The 20,039-nt window shown below is 43.3% G+C and overlaps 1 pseudogene; it reads left to right on the plus strand.

Moving 5' to 3' along the window:
* The first annotated feature begins 11,271 nt into the window (after positions 1-11,271).
* The window catches only part of LOC149250687 (polygalacturonase pseudogene), a 29,234-nt pseudogene continuing 20,466 nt past the window's right edge, over positions 11,272-20,039 (plus strand).

Raw genomic sequence — 20,039 nt, forward strand, 5'->3', positions numbered from 1 at the left:
GGAACACACGAGCAAAGATACATCACAACATGGAAGGAAAGTTAGAAAGCCATCAAAAGTGATGGTTAAACCAACATCACATTTCAGAAAGATTCATACATACATACACAGATAGCTATACATGCATGCGTAAGCAAACCAATACACATATCATTTAGATTAAACCAGATAGCATAGAATACAATACAACATATGCATGAAACGTGTTGTCTCTTGTTATATTAAGAAGTGTAAGTTCTAGTCATACAATACATCCATGTCCAACCACGTAACATTACAGCCACAACCTCCTACTCCTCCAAAGAGATGTACTAGCTCTATGTAGTGGAGAAGCCAAGGCTCGTTACAATATTGTCCAATCTCTCTCCAAGATAGTCTTATTGGATGCTTGGCTGTCCGAAAACCTCTACAATGAGTTATGAGGGAATATTTATAACAAATAGTGGGGTGACCCTTGGCATTCCCCTTTGTGATAGTTTAGCTACCCTCATGACTCTTCATCTACTCTATGGCTATTACATCCAACTATCGACACTTGACATGACGTTACATTACAATGCACATGTACCCATGTGAGACAAAATGGCTTGAGCAAGCCATGCTAGACATCACTCTAACTTAGACAACCATGGAATTCCAAATCCTCAACATCCTCATGATGATCAACAGTAACATACTGATGCCAAGATCGATAGTCCTTGATGGTGTTTGTGTGCTCCAAGGTAATATCTTTCTAGAACTTGACTCTTGCCTCCATAACATCCGGGTACAATGCTTGGGCTACTCTATCCAACTTTTTTGTAAGCATTGCATCATTGTCTTCAATGCGACCGAACCAAAAACATACTTGTGCATGATCTCTGCACTGATGGGAAACTGTGGGCTGGTAGCAATGCGCATCAACTCGTCGAAATACGAGCCAAGCTCTAGTTGGACCTGTGCCTTTGTCTTCACCTGGGTGAGAGCCCCAATAGATGGATCACATGTGTGTGCACCACAACATCCATACTCTTGAACACACGTGCATAGGAAGCCTGTATACTAGTGATGAGCTACGAGATCTCTTCATAGTTCCGAATCTGACTCCAGATACGTGCCTTCAGGTCAACCACACTGGCCTTCATCATCTTAGGCAAGTGAAGCGGCACTCCCTTGTATCTCATCATCCATGCTTGCATGTAATCAACAACAACATGCAAGTTCGTCAAGATACGCGCTCTTCTAGCACATCGCTACTGCCATCCGTTGAGATGGACGACTGCCTTATGCATCGTGCCAAACTTGGAGTACAACGCTTGCATAACCATGTCAAGGGACAATAATTCATCTAGTATTGCCTTCTTTAGTTCAGCTCGGTCGGATGCTGTCACCAACTCTCTTCCTTGCTTGGTCGTTTGTAGTTCCTTAACCATTCACTTATTCTCAGCGATCAGAATGTGAACACTCAAGCTAGTGGCTTCAGCATATAGTCTAGTTGCATTGGCAAAGGCTACTGGATGTTTGTGCACGTCAGACACAATCACTCGTTCTTCAACTTATGCAGGAGATGTATGATCATTTGGAGTCGACACTCTACGAGATTGCACAACTCTATGTTGAGACTTGTCGAATGAGATGTTGTGCATCTCTTCTTTTGGCTGATCTTAGAGGATCTTAGTGCCTCCTCGGTCACTTGAGACTTTCTCATCATTTGGATGCATTGAAGTAGGTAAGTTGACCTCTTGGTGGTGAGGCATAAATTCGATGTCCTGTTCCAATTCCCGTTGGTCCATATTCGTATCCAACTATTGAAGTGCTTCTTCTATCTCATGAGTGAAGTTTCGATCCTACGATGGTTCACCATGTTTTCCTGACGCCAACTGTTCTAATGAATCCACTACCTATACGGGCACTGTTTCATATGTTTGCACATGTTGTGCTCATTACTATACCTGTAGCTATTTCACTTCCCTCTCCTATTTGTGCAGCTCTTGTTCCTTCTGGAGTTGCTCCTTCAGCTCATGAAACTCCTTCTTTGCTTCCTCCATTCTTCTATTTTCCATCTTCCTTTGCACGATTTGCTTGTTGCGTTGTTGCCTCTTCGCCTCTATTGTCATAGCCTCTTTCTCTCCCAATGGATCTGCTCGGAACTTGCAGCTTTTATCTTCCTCCATGCGATCGAAAATCTTCCTCTTGCCCTTGTCGTGCATTGGTATGATTACCTTTGCTGCTACTGTTGCTGGTGCTAGTACTCTCTAGGATGCTACTTCCCATTTCTTCGCTAACCATTGCACAACGAAGCCAGCCGGTTCATTGAGTTTGGAGGAGTTATAACAATATCTCCATGGGTCCTTCTCCACCCAATGACATGCCTCGTGGATCTAGTTGAACTGTACTCTCGTGCAGAGATCTTTCACAATGAAATGTGGGTCATACGGATTGTAACCCAATCTGCAACAGAAGAGCGGGCCAAGGTTCCTTCTCCTTCTGGTGCAGACTAGCTGTCAATCCTATTGAGATGTGATATGCTACTTCCTGCATGAATAATATGTCCAAGGAAAACTTTGGTAGAACATGCAGAGGCTTCTCCACACTGAACATTCGTATGAAGGCGTCGGACAGTGAGGCATACCAATCAGCAATGTCTATCAGTGCCTCCATTGCTTCCTTCGACATGCAGGGTGGATCCTATTCGAATTTCATCTTGTATACTGGGGTGACAAAATGATCGGACAGTCGTGTAATTACTCCTCTAAAGTTGCATTCAGACAATAACTTGCAATATGCGTTCACAGCAACCTACGTCGGTGACCATGCCCACTCCAAGCCCGGGAATTCTTGTCGGGCACAAATTGCATCTAAGATGTAGGTAGACATGTATATCTTTTCTTGCATACTTCCGGGTGACTATCGAGCCTTCGTTACATGTTCCTTCAGCTGATGAGCCAACATGTCAGACTAGTTACATGGTTTACCTTCTCTAGCCAGTTAGTCCAGCGCGATCACCCAACTCTGTGGGATGGTTTCCGTGCTTTCTTGCCACATAGTCAACATGAAAATATGACCAAGTATTGATACACCTTATGCAGTATCTTCGTCTTATGGATTTGGTTGGGTTTCATCCTAAATCTAGCCGACTCCTTTACCTAGTTCTTTAGAATGTCTCTGGAGTTGGCACTGCTCCTAGGTAAGCTGAAAGGAGTCTCCATGATAGTCATGACTTCGACATCTGATACATCTCATCATAATCCTGTGCCCAGAAGGTGGCAAGCTTCATCCCGTTGACACTACTCAAAGTCATCGTCTCGGGATCAGTGTGCAAGACGATCCAGTGTATCATGTCCGTGCATGGGAACGCGATGTATCTGCATGAAATCCAGTACAAACCGGACTTGTGAATGTTCACATACACCTGATGGTCTTTGAGGTCTTCCACAAAAGTGTTTGCAAATGCTTCATTGACCTCTTGTCATTTTAGCTTGATGTCCTTGTCTAGAAACAACTTGGTATCTTCATAGATCGGTAGACATGCAAACATATGTCCAACTGCTACTCTAATTGTGCTTCTGTTAGTGTCCTTTGATCCTGCTCTCTTGGAGGTCATTGATTTTATACTACTAAGAGGCAGATGAACACCTGAAAGATCTGGAGACAAAGCAACATGCATGGCAAGAAATCTATCAGCGAAAACCAAATCAAATTTGGGGAATGATTTAACAAATACTTGGGGAATGATAGGCAAAGATTGCACAATTTTCTTTGGGAGGCTGGGTGACTAGTTGCCAGAATTGCGCAAAACGCAGTCTGGGTTCTCTGGGAGGTAAGACTGGCTGCTGGATTTGTGCAATGCGCAATCCAGGTTGATTGTTGACTGTTGGGATTGTGTAATGCACAATTTCAGCTGGCAATGATTATAGGCTTAGGGACTACATTGCGCAATTTTCTGGGCCAGGAGTCACTGTCCCTCAGAAATGAGCAAAATAGTTCTAGTGGATAGTGTTTGGGAAAAAATGCTCATTTCTCGAGAGGAAGATAGAGCCTTCCTTCTTAAGATTGTGCAATGTTGTCTACGTGAGGTAGAGTCCCGACCAAGGCTGCACAGACCTACTGATGGGAAACTAAAAGCAAATCTGAAAGTGAATGTATGGTGACACTAAGTGAAAGCAGAAGTGATTGATCATGCATGAAAACATTGAATGAAATATTTAGTAAAAAGATTAACATGCATGTGGGTGAAGCAAGTCACCGAATCGGCGACCATTCATGCAAAACAGTTTCATGCATGCAGCATCAGTGAGATAACAACAAAAACTAAAATGGTGCTAGTACAAGCTAGTATACATGTAAATGATAGCAAGTGTTCAAAGAAATCAAGCAGACAACACTCACATAAGTAAAAACACAAAAAGTGACAGAAATGCTAAAAAAGACAAGTTGAGACCACTTACCCATGAATAGCTGAGTCGGATGTGTCGAAGAGTCCTGGATGTGCTTTGGGATGTCAGAGCTCCAAGATCGATGTGAAAGAATGAGCTCTAATGTGTCAAATAAATAATTTTTATCTCATGACGCACATGCAACAAATATAGGAAAAAGCGACACTTGGAGGAAAGTTTCTAAAACGAACTTTGCATGTAACCTCTGGCCGCTAAAAATAGATCCTTGAATCATGGGATGATTTTTCATGTTTCCTTTTGCTATTTCAGGAAAAAGCAAGCCATGCATGCAATTCAAGTTCCATTGGTCTTGGGTGGAACTAGTTAACCTAACTTCTCGTGCATGAGGCTACTTAATTGCTGCGAGGAAATGCACATTTCTGGATGGGAGCTGGGTTGGATTCCCAAGATATTTACATAATATCTGGGCAAAGAAGCTGATAGCTACCCAAGGTTTCGCAATTCCTGGGCTGAGCAGGCCTGCCGGGAAGGATTGCGCAGTTTTCTGGGTGAAGCCTGACTGGCAGGATTTTGTAATTCTGGAGCCCAACAAGCTTCCAGACAGAATTGTGCAATTTCTGGAGGGAAGGTTGGTTGCCCTCCAGAATTGCGCAATTTCTTGGGGCAGTTGCTCAGCTTGCAGCTGGACCTAGTCCGAGTGAACAACCTGTGAGGTGAATGCATCAAGCTCTGATCGACAGGCTGCCTTTGTGCAAGAAAAACACTGAATCTTGTTTACTTGACGAAGCAAGACAAGGTTTTGTGAAAGGTTGGTAGGGAGGCTTCAAAACGAAGCTAAGGAAAAATTTTGGAGGGTGGTTGTAGTTGCTACAACACCTGGAAACACATTGGTAGAACTCCAGCGCTCTGAATGGACCTTGTTCTTGAAAAGCAAGTCTTACACCTCTGGAAGTATTGTTCAATTCTCAGTTCGTCTTGGTTTCACACTAGCTTGATTGTAATATGTAGCATATGCCAAGCTCCTGGTCAGTTGACACACATTCCAAGCCAAGGCAACATAGTTGTTTCAATTGGGTTTGAGGGTATATTGGTGCACAAGCAGTGTAGTCATCAGAGTCTTAGTTTCATCTCTGGTGTTGCTCCACTACCAGCAGGCTTGGACAGTACCCTGGCAGAGTCACATAGGAACACAAGCATGGCTCCGCTGCTAGCGAGCCTGGTCAATACCCCAGCGGAGTTACTTGCATCACCTCTTTGCACAGGAAGCCTTTCTCTTCTTTCACCTTATTCATTTTCATTTTGAATTTTTTCATTTTCATTTTTTCATAACTGTGCATAGCACGTATTCATTTCAAAGGCTAAAGAGGGATCCTGATTTATTGAGAGTAGAAGAGGTTGTTCCAGTAGAGAAGTAGTTTATTATACCTCTGACGTGCCTGTTAGGGTTTTTCCCCTCACCTTACTCTACTTGATTGAGCTGACAAGGGTTAACCCAAAAACAACCGACTAGAGTAGGTGACACTAGTTAGCACGCAAGCGTTGTGTTTTCACCAAGGTTCACTTCGAACAATACGTATTTTCCTTCTACGTATCATGGACTAAGAGTAAAAAGACCTTCATACAGAGGCAAGATGACATATAACCAAGTAGTCATGGTTGCACAAGGCCTCTTGTTCTTTACCCAGCTTGTTTTGAGAGTCATACGTGGTCTCATGGAAACTAACCTACAAACAAAACAAGCAAACAAACAAACAACAAAGCAAAGCAAAAGTGAAAGAAAAGCTAGTAAGCAAACAAACAAACAAACAAACAATGTAATCAAACAAGCATGCAATAAAACCAATTGAAAGCAAACACTACACCTACTCCTAAACTAATGGTGCATGGGCCTCATCACGTGAAGTGATATTTCCAATGCAGCCACCGACACATTGGTTGACCCATGTTGGTGAAGGCTTGGTCTGCGAGCAACCCAGTTACGTGAACCAGCAAGAAAGAAAGATATAACAATGAAGACAACCACACTTCGTGCTCCAAGATGCCCATGGGACATAAGTGAGTGCAAGTGTATGAAGAGTAGTCCGTGGACTTACCACGGTGTTGTGCGACACTGCATGTAGCTTTGAAGCATATGCACACTCTTGACTATGACATGCAAGCAAATGAAAGAAACAAAGACAAATTGCGTTGTGCACGTGTGCTTGCAATGTAAGAATCCTCCAATGCATGAGCAATAGGATCGTGCAGTTCGAGTGGAGGAAGCATGATCTATGTGTGAGATTGATCTTCAATGCATATAGATGAGTGATGAGGAGCCTTGGGTGATTGAACAATTTCCTGATTGGAAGTGAGACTAACCTCCGGATAGCGAGGGCCTGACATAACCATCAACTCGGGCTGAAGTGCCTCCACAGTCTTGGGTGTTTCAACTTCATCGTTAGATAGATCATCATAAACTGGTGGTTTTGAAAAATCAACTGCGATAGAAACATGATTGTGATCAAATATGGGAGAAAATGGATCACGATAGACACGATCAGAAAAATCATTGATTTTGTCGGCATCCTCATGATCAGATGAATCAAACAGAGGGGTAGATGAGAAGCGAAAAAGTTCATCCTCTGTGTTTCCAGAAAAGGCAGATGAAAAATCAAGTGGATTTTCAATTAATAACTTATCCTCTCCATTGTCGGATGATGGACTGACATTTGGTGTGTCCTGCGAATGATCAACAATGGGTGCATCTGTGGATAAAGATACACATGTGAAATCATTGGTGGAAGGTTCACCAAAGATGTTAGGAAGGAACGAAGGGGGCTTGGATGGAAGGGAGTCATCCTTCACCGAGTGTTGATGCTCAAGCTCCCACTCATACTCTTCATGAATGACAGTGCATGTTGGTTGTGCAACACCAACTCCGTCAGTGGCTTGTTCCTCATTCACAACAAGTGTAGAGTCTAGAATAGAAGAACACAAGACAGTGTCATCCGGAGGAATAGCCAAGTGCAAAGACAAAGTTTGTGGAACAAAATGCATATGACAACTTGATGGACTCACAAACAAATCTGCATGAAAATTAAGCGAAATGATGTTGGGAGGATGTGACAATTGAACAAGTGTTTGAACATGATCCTTAAAATCACTCTGGAGTGGTGGAGCTGTTTGATGAGGGGATGGCGGATAGTCACTTGCGACAGTGACCACATCCGTCTAGGATTGGGCAGCTCCATCACTAAAGAATGTTGAGCGAGGCTTGATTTCAAACTTATTCTTGGGACGAGTAGATTTCTTAACACAATACTTGAATCGGTCCCAAAGATAGAAAAAATTCATCTGGCTCTTTAGAGCTTGAAATTGCAATCATGGAAGCGCTACCAAAAATCCATAATCGATTCATGCAAAGCCTTCCGTTGTTGTAACATTTTTTGGTCAAGATGGTTTGGATAAAAATGATGGAAAGTGTCTTCAATGATATCACAAAAATGCTCAAGTGAATTCATGCTGTCAACTGGTAGACAGCACAACCGTCGAAGTGGAGATTTGTGAAGTGTGTATGCAGCAACAAACTGGCCTATTTATCAGAACATCCATCTTCCTTATGTAGCATGGAAAGAAACTAATGTAAGAACTCAGGCTAGGCCACATCACCTTCACCATCATACGTGTAAGTGGACAAGAGATCAAAGAACTCCCTTGTGATGGTGACATTTTCATGATTCGAAGAAAAACATGGAGGGAGAAGAGTGCAAGAATCCATGATAGATATGAAAAGGTTCAAAACAAGATGAGAGGACACATCTTGTCATATGGCCCTCCTTCTAGTGCTAGAAATGTTGACGGTATTGGACCCGCCAACATGTCGAGGGATCTCCCCGGTAATAAGTCCCAATTAGACCTCAGAATGTTTGGTGTAGGAGTCCCAACAATGGGTCGTATGGTAATGCCTTGGCCGTGATTTCACACAGAGGAAAGTAAGATAACTCTGTTGGTAGCAAGGGTGTGATAGCTGCAGCAAGCCAAGGAAGGTGCATGAGAGGTTCTAACACACAGGGGTTGAGATAAGTGTGTGCCTTGGAAACCTATGATAGTATGCAGTTAAGAAGGGAACACACAAGCAAAGATACATCACATCATGGAAGGCAAGTTAGCAAGCAATCCAAAGTGATGGTTAAACCAACAACACATTTAAGAAAGATTCATACATACATAGACCGCTATACATGCATGCGTAAGCAAACAAATACATATATCATTTAGAATAAACCAGATAGCATAGAATACAATACAACATATGCATGAAACGTGCTGGATCTTGTTATATTAAGAAGTGTAAGTTCCACCCATACAATACATCCATTTCCAACCACTAGTTCCAATAGTAGAATGTTACATCCACGACCGCCTACTCCTCCAAAGAGATTTACTAGCTCTACGTAGTGGAGAATCAAAGGATCGTTACAATATTGTCCAAGCTCTCTCCAAGATAGTTTGATATTCAGAAGCTTGGCTGACTGAAAACCTCTACAATGAGTTATGAGGGACTATTTATAGAAAAGGGTGGGGTGACCCTTGACATTCCCCTTTGTGACAGTTCAACTACCCTCATGACTCTTCATCTACTCTATGACTGTTACATCCAACTATCGACACTTGACATGATGTTACATTACAATGCACATGTACCCATGTGAGACAAAATGGCTTGAGAAATCCATGCTAGACATCACTCTGACTTAGACAATCATGGAATTCCAACTCCTCAACATCCTCACAATGATCAACAGTAACATACTGATGCCAAGATTAGTGGTCCTTGATGGGGTTTGTGTGCACCAAGGTGACATCTTTTTGGAACCTGACTCTTCCCTCCATAGCATCCGGGTACACTGCTCGGGATCCTCTGTCCAACTCGTATGTAAGCATGTGCATCATTGTCTTCAATGCGGCCGAACTAGAAACATACTTGTGCATGATGTCTACTCTGATGGGAAACTTTGGGCTGGTAGCAATGCGCAACAACTCGTCAAAGTAAGAGTCAAGCTATAGTCGGACCTGTGCCTTTGTCTTCACCTGGGTGAGAGTCCCAATAGATGGGATCGCATGTGCGCGCACCACAACATCCATACTATTGAACACACATACATGGGAAGCCTGTATACTAGTGATGAGATGCGATAGATCTTCATATTTCCAGATCTGACTCTAGATACATGCCTTTAGCTTGACCACACTGGCCTTCATCATCTTAGCAAGTGAAGCAGGACTCCCTTATATCTCATCATCCATTCTTTCATGTAATCAACAACAGCATGCAAGTTCGTCAAGATACGTGCTCTTCTAGCACATCGTTGCTGCCATCCGTTGAGATGGACGACTGCCTTATGCACGGTGCCAAACTTGGAGTAAAACGCTCGCATAACTGTGTCAAGGGACAATACTTCATGTAGTATTGGCTTCTTTAGTTCAGCTTGGGTGAACGCTATCACCAACTCTCCTCCTTGCTTGGCCATTTGTAATTCCTTAGTCATTTGATCATTCTCATCTATTAGAAACCGAACACTTGAGCTAGTGGCTTCAGCATACAGTCTAGTTGCATTGGCCAAGGCTGTTGGATGTTTATGCATGTCAAACACGATCACTCGTTCCTCAACTTGATAGAAGATGTATTATTATCTGGAGTCGACACTCTACGAGACTGCACAACTCTATGTTGAAACTCATCAAATGAAATGTTGTGCATCTCTTCTTCCGACTGGACTCCGAGGATCTCAATGCCTCCTCGGTCACTTGAGACTTTCTCATCATCTGGATGCGGCGAAGCAGGTAAGTCGACCTCTTGGTGTTGAGGCATAAGATCGATGTCCTCTTCCAATTCACGTTTCTCCATATCCGTATCCAACTATTGAAGTGCTTCTTCTATCGCATGAATGAAGTCCTGCTTCTGTGATGGTTCACCCTGTTTACCTGATGCAAGCTATTATGATGAATCCACTACATGTACGGGCATTGTTTCATCTGTTTTCACATGTTTCGTTACTTGCTATACCTTGAACTATTATGCTTCCCTCTCCTGTTTGTGCAGATCCTATTCCTTCTGGAGTTTCTCCTTTAGCTCATGCAACTCCTTCTTTTCTTCCTACATTCTTCTATTCTCCCTCTGCCTTTGCATGATTCACTTGTCATGCTGTTGCTTCTTCGCCTCTATAGCCATAGCTTCTTTCTCTACCAATGGATATGCTCGGAACTTGCAGCTTTTCTCTTCCTCCATGTAATAAAAAATCTTCCTCTTGCCCTTGCCACACACTGGTATGCTTGCCTCTGCTGCTACTCGTGCTGGTACTGGTGCTCTCTAGGATGCTGCATCCCATTGCTTCGCTAACCACTCCACAACAAAGTCGACCGGTTCATTGAGTCTAAAGGAGTTGTAATAGTATCTCCATGGGTCATTCTCCACCCAATGACATGCCCCGTGGATCTAGTTGCACTGTAATCTCATGCAATGATCTTTCACAATGCAATGTGGGTCATACGGATTGTAACGTCAGAGATCGAATGGATACTTCTTCATTAGTTCTGCCTCGACATCCACTTGCTTGAAACTTTGGATCTCATATACCCCAATCCATAACAGAAGAGCAGGCCAAGATGCCTTCTTCTTCCGGTGAAGTCTAGCTGTCAATCTTGCTGAGATTTAATATGCTACTTCCTACATGACGAGTATGTCCAAGGCAAGCTTCGGTAGAAAATGTGGAGGCTTCTCCGGGCTAAACATTCGTATGAAGGTGCTAGACGGTGAGGCATACCAATCAGCAATGTCTATCAGTACCTCCATTTATTCCTTCAACATGCAAGGTGGATCATGTTCGAATATCATCTTGTAGATTGGTGTGACAAAATGATCGAACAACCATTTGATTACTCCTCTGAAGCTGCATTCAGACAACAACTTGCAATATGCGTTCACAACAGCCTCCGTTGGTGACCATGCCCACTCCAAGCTCAAGAGCTCTTATCGAGCACATATTGCATCTAATATGTAGGAAGACATGTAGATCTTTTCTTGCATACCTCTGGGTGACTGTCGAGCCTTCGTTACCTATTCCTTCAGCTGATGAGCCAACATGCCAGACCAGTTACATGGTTTACCCTCTCTAGCCAGTAGGTTCATCATGATCACTTAAATCTGTGGGAAGGTTTCCATGCTTTCTTGGCCACATAGTTGACATGAAAATATGACCAAGTATTGATACGCCTTCCGCAGTATCTTTGTCTTATAGATATGGTTGGGTGTCATCCTGAATCTAGCTGGCTCCTTTACCCAGTTCTTCAGAATGTCTCTAGAGTTGGCACTACTCCTGGGTAAGCTGAAAGGATTCTCCATGATAGTCACAACTTCAACATTCGATACATCTCACGGTAATCCTTTGCCCAGAAGGTGGCAAGCTTCATCTCATTGACATTGGTTAAAGTCATCGTCTCGGGATAAGTGTGCGAGACGATCCAGTTTATCATGTTCGTGCATGGGAACGTGGGGTATTTGCATGAAATTTGGTACAAGCTGGACTTGTGAATTTTCACATACACCTGATGGTCTTCGAGGTCTTCTGAAAAAGTGTCTACCAATGCTTCATCGACCTCTTTCCATTTCATCTTAATGTAATTGTCTAGAAACAACTTGGTATCTTCATAGATCGGTAGACATGCAGACACTTGTTCAACTGCTGCTCCAGTTGCACTTTCATCAGTGTCCTTTGATCCTTCTCTCTTGGAGGCCATTGATCTTGTACTACTAAGAGAAGATGAACACTTGGAAGATATGGAGACAAAGCAACATGCATGGAAAGAAATATGTTAGCGAAAACCAAAACAAATTCGTGGAATGACTTAACAAATACCTAGGAATGATAGGCAATGTTTACGCATTTTTCTCTCGGAGGCTGGGTGACTGGCTGGCAAAACTGCGCAAAAGGCAGTCTGGGCTGTTTGGGAGGCAAGACTGGCTGCTATATTTGTGCAATGTGCAATATAGGATGGTTGCTGACTATTGGGATTGCGCAATGCACAATTCCAGCTGGCAATGACTGCAGACTCAGGGACTACATTGCGCAATTTTCTGGGCCTGCAGTCACTATCCTTCATAGATGTGCAAAACAATCCTGGAGGATAGTTTTTGGGCAAAAAGGCGCATTTTTGGAGAGGAAGATAGAGCCTTCCATCTCAAGAATGCACAATGTTGTCTAGGTGAGGCAAAGTTCGGGCCAAGGCTGCCCAGACCCGCCGACAGGCAACTGAAAGAAAATCTGAAAGTGAATGCATGGCGACACTAAGTGAAAGCAGAATTGATTGATCGTGCATGCAAACATTGAATGAAAGATTAAGTAAAAATATCAACGTGCATGTGGGTGAAGCAAGTCGCCGAATCGACAACCGTTCATGCAAAACAGTTTCATGCATGTGACAGTAGTGAGATAGCAACAAAAACTGAAATGGTGCTAGTACAAGCTAGTATGCATGTAAACGGCAGCAAACGTTCAAAGAAATCAAGCAAACAACACTCGCATAAGTGAAAACACAAAAAGCGACAGAAATGCCAAAAAAGACAAGTTAAGACCAATTACTCGTGAATAGTTGAGTCAGATGTGTTGAAGAGTCCTAGATGTGTTGTGGGATGTCAGAGCTCCAAGATCCATGTGAAAGAATGAGCTCTGATGTGTCAAATAAATAAGTTTGAGCTCATGATGTGCATGCCACAAATCTAGGAAAAAGTGACACTTGGAGGAAAGTTTCTAAAACAAACTTTTCATGTAAAATCCGGTTGCTAAAAATAGATCCTTGAATCATGGGATGCTTTTTCATGTTGCCTTTTTCTATTTCAGGAAAAAGAAAGCCATGCATGCAAGTCAAGTTCCTTTGGTCTCAGGTGGAACTGGTTAACCCAACTGCTCATGCATGAGGCTGCTCAACTGTTGAGAGGGAATGCGCATTTCTGGATGGGTGCTGGGATGGTTTCCCAGGAGATTTGCACAATTTTTTGGCAGAGCAACTGACTGTTGCCTAGGATTGCGCAATTCCTATGCTGAGCAAGCCTACTGGGAAGGATTGCGCAATCTTCTGGGTGAAGTCTGATTTGGATTGTGCAATTCTGGAGCCCAGCAGGCTGCTAGACAGAATTGCGCAATTTCTAGAGGGAAGGCTGGTTACCCTCCATAATTGTGCAATTTCTTGGGGCAGTTGCTCAGCTTGCAGCGGGATTGAGTCTGAGTGAACAGCCTGTGTACTTGATGAAGCAAGACAAGGTTCTATGAAAGGTTGGTAGGGAGGCTCCAAAATGAAGCTAAGGCAAAATTTTGGAGGGTGGTTGTAGCCACTACAACACTTGGCGACACACTGGTAGAACTCTAGCTCTCTGAATGGACCTTGTTCTTGAAAAGAAAGTCTAACACCTTCAGAAGTATTGTTCAGTTCTCCGATAATCTTGGTTTAACACTAGCTTGATTGTAAGATGTAGCATCTGCCAAGCTCCTAGTCAGTTGACACACATTCCAAGCCAAGGCAACACAATTGTTTCGATTGGGCTTGAGGGGTATATTGGTCCACAAGCAGTATAGTCGTAAGAGTCTTAGTTTCATCTCTAGTGTTGCTCCACTACCAGCAGGCCTGGACAGTACCCCGACGGAGTCACATAGGAACAAAAGCATGGCTCTGCTGCCAGCGAGCCTGGTCAGTACCCTGGCGGAGTTACTTGCATCACCTTTTTGCGTAGGATCTTTCACCTTATTCATTTTCATTTTGAATTTTTTGATTTTCATTTTTTCATAACTATGCATAGCACTTATTCATTTCATAGGCGAAGGAGGGATCCCGCCTTATTAAGAGTAGAAGAGGTTGTTCTAGCTGATAAGTAGTTTATTATACCTCTAACGTGCCTGTTAAGGTTTTCCGCCTCACCTTACTCTACTTGACTGAGCTGACAAGGGTTAAGCCAAAAACAACTGACTGGAGTAGGTGACACTAGTTAGCATGCAAGCGTCATGTTTTCACCAAGGTTCACTTCGAAGAATACTATTTTCCTTCAACGTATCATGGACTAATAGTAACAAGACCTTCATACAGAGGTAAGATGACAGATAACCAAGTAGTGATGGCTGCACAAGGCCTCTTGTACTTTACCCAGGCTGTTTTAAGAGTCATATGTGGTTTCATGCGAAACTAACCTACGTACAAAACAAGCAAACAAATGAACAACAAAGCAAAGAAAGAGCAGAAGACAAAGTGAAAGCAAAGCTAGTAAGCAAACAAGCAAGCAAACAAACAAACAAACAAAGCAAGTAAGCAAACAAGCATGCAAGAAAACCAATTGAAATCAAACACTACACCTACTCCTAAACTAACAGTGCATGGGCCTCATCACGTGAAGTGATATTTCCAATGCAGCCACCGACGCATTAGTTAACCCATGTTGGTGAAGGCTTGGTCCGTGAGCAGCCCAGTTACATGATTCAGCAAGCAAGAAAAATATAACAATGAAGACAACCACACTTCATGCTCCAAGATGCCTGTGGGACATAAGTGAGTGAAAGTCTATGAAGAGCAATTCGTGGACTTACCACAATGTTGTGCGACATTGCGTGAAGCTTTGAAGCATATGCACACTCTTCTATGACATGCAAGAAAACAAAAGAAACAAAGACAAATTGCGTCATGCACATGTTCTTTCAACGTAAGACTCCTCCAATGCATGAGCGATAGGATCATGCAGTTCGAGTGGAGGAAGCATGGTCTGTGTGTGAGATTGATCTTCAATACATACAGATGAGCGATGAGGAGCCTTGGGTAATTGAACAATTTCCTGATTGGAAGTGAGACTAACATCTGGAGAACGAAGGCCTGATATAACCATCATCTCGGGCTGAAGTTCCTCGACAGTCTTGGGTGTTTCAACTTCATCGTCAGATAGATCATCATAAACCAATGGCTTTGAAAAATCAACTCCAATAGAAACGTGATCGTGATTGAATATGGGAGTAAATAGATCACGATAGCCATGATCAGAAAAATCATTGATTTCATCAGCATCCTCATGATTAGATGAATCAAACAGAGGGGTAGATGAGAAGTGAACAAGTTCATCCTCTGCGTTTCCAGAAAAGGCAGATGAAATATCAAGTGGATTTTCAATGAATAACTTATCCTCTCCATTGTCAGATGATGGACTAACATCCCATGTTCCTGCAAATGATCAAAAATGGGTGCATCCGTGGATGAAGATACACATACGAAATCATGGGTGGCAGGTTCACCAAAGATGTCAGGAAGGAATAGAGGGGGCTCGGACGGAAGGAAGTCATCCTTCATTGAGTGTTGATGCTCAAGCTCCCACTCATACTTTTCATGAATGACAGTGCATGTTGGTTGTGCAACACCAACTCTGTTAGTGGCTTATTCCTCGTTCACAACAAGTGTAGAGTCTGTAATGGAAGAACACAAGACAGTATCATCCGGAGGAACAACCGAGTGCGAAGATGGAGGTTGTGGAACAAAATGCATATGACAACTCGATGGACTCACAACCAAATCTGCGTGAAAATTAAGCGAAGTGATGTTGGGAGGATGTGACAGCTGAACATGTGTGTGAACATGATCCTTAACATCACTCTGCAGTGGTGGAGCTGTTTGATGAGGGGATGGCGGATAGTCACTTGTGACAGTGACCGCATCCATCTGGGATTGTGCAGCTCCATCACTGAAGAATGTTGAGTGAGGCTTGATTTCAAACTTCTTCTTGGGACGAGCAGATTTCTTAACACAATACCTGAACCGACCCCAAATATAGAAAAATTTCATCTGGCTCTTCGGAGCTTGAAACTGCAAATCACGGAAGTGCTACCAAAAATCCATAATCGATTCAGGCGGAGCCTTCCTTTGTTGTAACATTTTTTGGTCAAGATGGTCTAGATCAAAATGATGGAAAGTGTCTTCAATGAGATAACAAAAGTGCTCAAGTGAATGCACACTATCAACCAGTAGGCTGTACAGCCATCGAAGTGGAGATTCGCGAAGTGTGTATGCAAGCAACAAACTGGCCTGTTCATGAGAACATCCATCTTCCTCATGCAACATGGAAATAAACTCATGTAGGAACTCAAGCTAGGCAACTTCGCCTTCACCATAATACGTGTAAGTGGACAAGAGATCAAAGAACTCCCTTGTGATGGTGACATCTTCATGATTCAAAAAACAACGTCGAGGGAGAAGAGTGCAAAAATTCATGATAGATATGAAAAGGTTCAAAACAAGATGAGAGGACACAGCTTGTAATCTGGCCCAACAACATGTGCATCATTGTCTTCAATGCGGCTGGACCAACAACATACTTGTGCATGATGTCTGCACTGATGGGAAAGTCTGGGCTGGTAGCAATGCGCATCAACTCGTCAAAGTACGAGTCAAGCTCTAATCAGCATTGTGCCTTTGTCTTTGCTTGGGTGAGAGTCCCAATAGATGGGATCGCATGTGCGCGCACCAAAACATCCATACTCTTGAACACACGTGCATGGGAAGCTTGTATACTAGTGATGAGTTGCGGGAGCTCTTCATAGTTCTGGATCTGACTTCGGATACATGCCTTCAGCTCGACCGCACTGGCCTTCATCATCTTAGGCAAGTGAAGTGGGGCTCCCTTGTATCTCATCGTCCATGCTTGAATGTAATCAACAATAGCATGTAAGTTCATTAAGATACGTGCTCTTCTAGCACATCGCTCCTGCCATCCATTTAGATTGACGACTGCCTTATGCATGGTGCCAACTTGGAGTACAACACTTGCATGACTGTGTCAAGGGACAATACTTCATCTAGTATTGCCTTCTTTAGTTCAGCTCAGGCAGACGCTGCCACCAAATCTCCTCCTTGCTTGGCTGTCTGTAGTTCCTTAGCCATTTGCTCATTCTCAGCTATCAGAAAGCAAACACTTGAGCTAGTGGCTTCGAAATACACTGTAGTTGCATCGACCAAGACTACTAGATGTTTGTGCACGTCAGACATGATCATTCGTTCCTCAACTTGCGTAGGAGATGTATGATCATCTGGATTCAACACTCTACGAGACTGCACAACTCTATGTTAAGACTCGTCAAATGAGATGTTGTGCATCTCTTCTTCCGGCTGATCTCCGAGGATCTCAGTGCCTCCTCGGTCACTTGAGACTTTCTCATCATCTTGATGTGGTGAAGCAAGTCGACCTCTTGGTGGTGAGGCATAAGGTCGATGTTCTGTTCCAATTCCCATTGGTCAATATCTATGTCCAACTATGGAAGTGCTTCTTCTATCTCCTGAGCGATGTCCTGCTCCTGCAATTGTCCACGTTGTTTTCCTGATGCCAGCTGTTCTGATGAATCCACTACTTGCACTGGCATTGTTTCATCTATTTTCACATGTTGTGCCCCCTGCTGTACCTGTAGCTGTTGCACTTCCCTCTCCTGTTTGCGCAACTCTTTTTCCTTCTAGAGTTGCTCCTTCATCTCATGCAACTCCTGCTCTGCTTCCTCCATTCTTCTCTTCTCCCTCTGCCTTTGCGTGATTTTCTTGTCGCGATGTTGTCTCTTTTTCTCTATAGCTATATCTGCTTTCTCTACCAATGGATCTGCTCGGAACTTGCAACTTTTCTCTTCCTCCATGTGATTGAAAATTTTCCTCTTGCCCTTGTCGCGCACTGGTATGCTTGCCTCTACTGCTACTGGTGCTGGTGCTGGTGCCTTTGGGATGCTACTTCTCGTTGCTTCGCTAACCACTCCACATCGAAGTCGACTGGTTCATAGAGTCTAGAGGAGTTGTAATAGTATATCCATGGGTCCTCCTCCACCCAATGACATGCCCCGTGGATCTAGTTGAACTATAATCTTGTGCAGTGATCTTTTAAAATTCAATGTTGGTCATACAGATTGTAACCTCGGAGGTCGAATGGATACTTCTTCATCAATTCTGCCTCGACATCTGCTTTCTTGAAACTCCGAATCTCATATAACCCAATCCGCAATGGAAGAGCGAGCCAAGGTGCCTTCTTCTTCTGGTGCAGTCTAGCTATCAATCATGTCGAGATGTGATATGCTACTTCCTGCATGATGAGTATGTCCAAGGAAAACTTCGTTAGAACATGCAGAGGCTTCTCTACGTTGAACATTTCTATGAAGGTGCTGGACAGTGAGGCATACCAATCAGTAATGTCTATCAGTGCCTCCATTGCTTCCTTTCACATGTAGTGTGGATCATGTTCGAATATCATCTTGTAGACTGGGGTGACAAAATGATTGGATAGCCATGTGATTACTCCTCTAAAGTTGCATTCGAACAACAACTTGCAATATGCATTCACAATTGTCTCCGTTGGTGACCATGCCCACTCTAAGCCTAGGGCCTCCTGTCAGTCACAGATTGCATCTAAGATGTAGGTGGACATGTAGATCTCTGCTTGCATACCTTCGGGTGACTTTCGAGCCTTCGTTACATGTTCCTTCAGCTGATAAGCCAACATGCTGGACCAATTACATGCTTTACCCTCTTTGGCTAGTTGGTCCAACGTGATCACCCAACTCTGTGGGAAGGTTTCCATGCTTTCCTGGCCACATAACTGACATGAAAATATGAAGAAGTATTTATACACCTTTCATAGTATCTTTGTCTTATAGATCTGGTTGGGTGTCATCCTGAATCTAGCTGGCTCCTTTACCCAGTTCTTCAGAATGTCTCTAGAGTTGGCACTACTACTAGGTAAGCTGAAAGGAGTCTCCATGATAGTAACAAGCTTCGACATCTAATACATCTCATCAGAATCCTGTGCCCAAAAGGTGACAAGCTTCATCCCACTGACACTGCTCAAAGTCATCGTCTTGGGATTAGTATGTGAGATGATCCTATGTATCATGTCCGCACATGGGAACGTTGGGTATCTGCATGAAATACGGTACAAGATGGACTTGTGAATGTTCACATACATCTGACTGTCTTCAAGGTCTTCTACAAAAGTGCCTGCAAATGCTTCATTTACCTCTTTCCATTTCATCTTGATGTTCTTGTCTAGAAACAACTTGGTATCTTCATAGATCGGTAGACATGCAGAACACTTGCTCAACTGCTGCTCCAATTGCACTTATGTCAGTGTCCTTTGATCTTGCTTTCTTGGAGGCCATTGATTCTATGCTCTAAGAGGTAGATGAACACCTGAAAGATCTCAAGACAAAGCAACATGCATGGCAAGAAATCTGTCAGTGAAAACCAAAGCAAATTTGGGGAATGACTTAACACATACCTAGGGAACGATAGGCAAAGATTACGCAATTTTCTTTGGGAGGCTGGGTGATTGGCTACCAAAACTATGAAAGAGGCAGTCTGGATTGTCTGGCAGGCAAGACTGGTTGCTGGATTTGCGCAATGCGCAATCCGGGCTGACTACTGACTATTGGGATTGCTCAATGCACAATTCCAATTGGCAATGACTGCATGCTCAGGGACTGCATTGCGCAATTTTCTAGGCCAGCAGTCAATGTCCCTCATAAATGCGCAAAATAGTCTTGGAGGACAGTGTCTAGGAAAAAATGCACATTTTTAGAGAGGAAGATAGAGCCTTCCTTCTCCAGATTGTGCAATGTTGTCTAAGTGAGGGAGAGT

Source organism: Pinus tabuliformis, chromosome 7 (assembly GCF_031772625.1).
Source record: "Pinus tabuliformis cultivar Carrire ecotype Pingquan chromosome 7, CPIR1, whole genome shotgun sequence".
NCBI lineage: Eukaryota > Viridiplantae > Streptophyta > Pinopsida > Pinales > Pinaceae > Pinus > Pinus tabuliformis.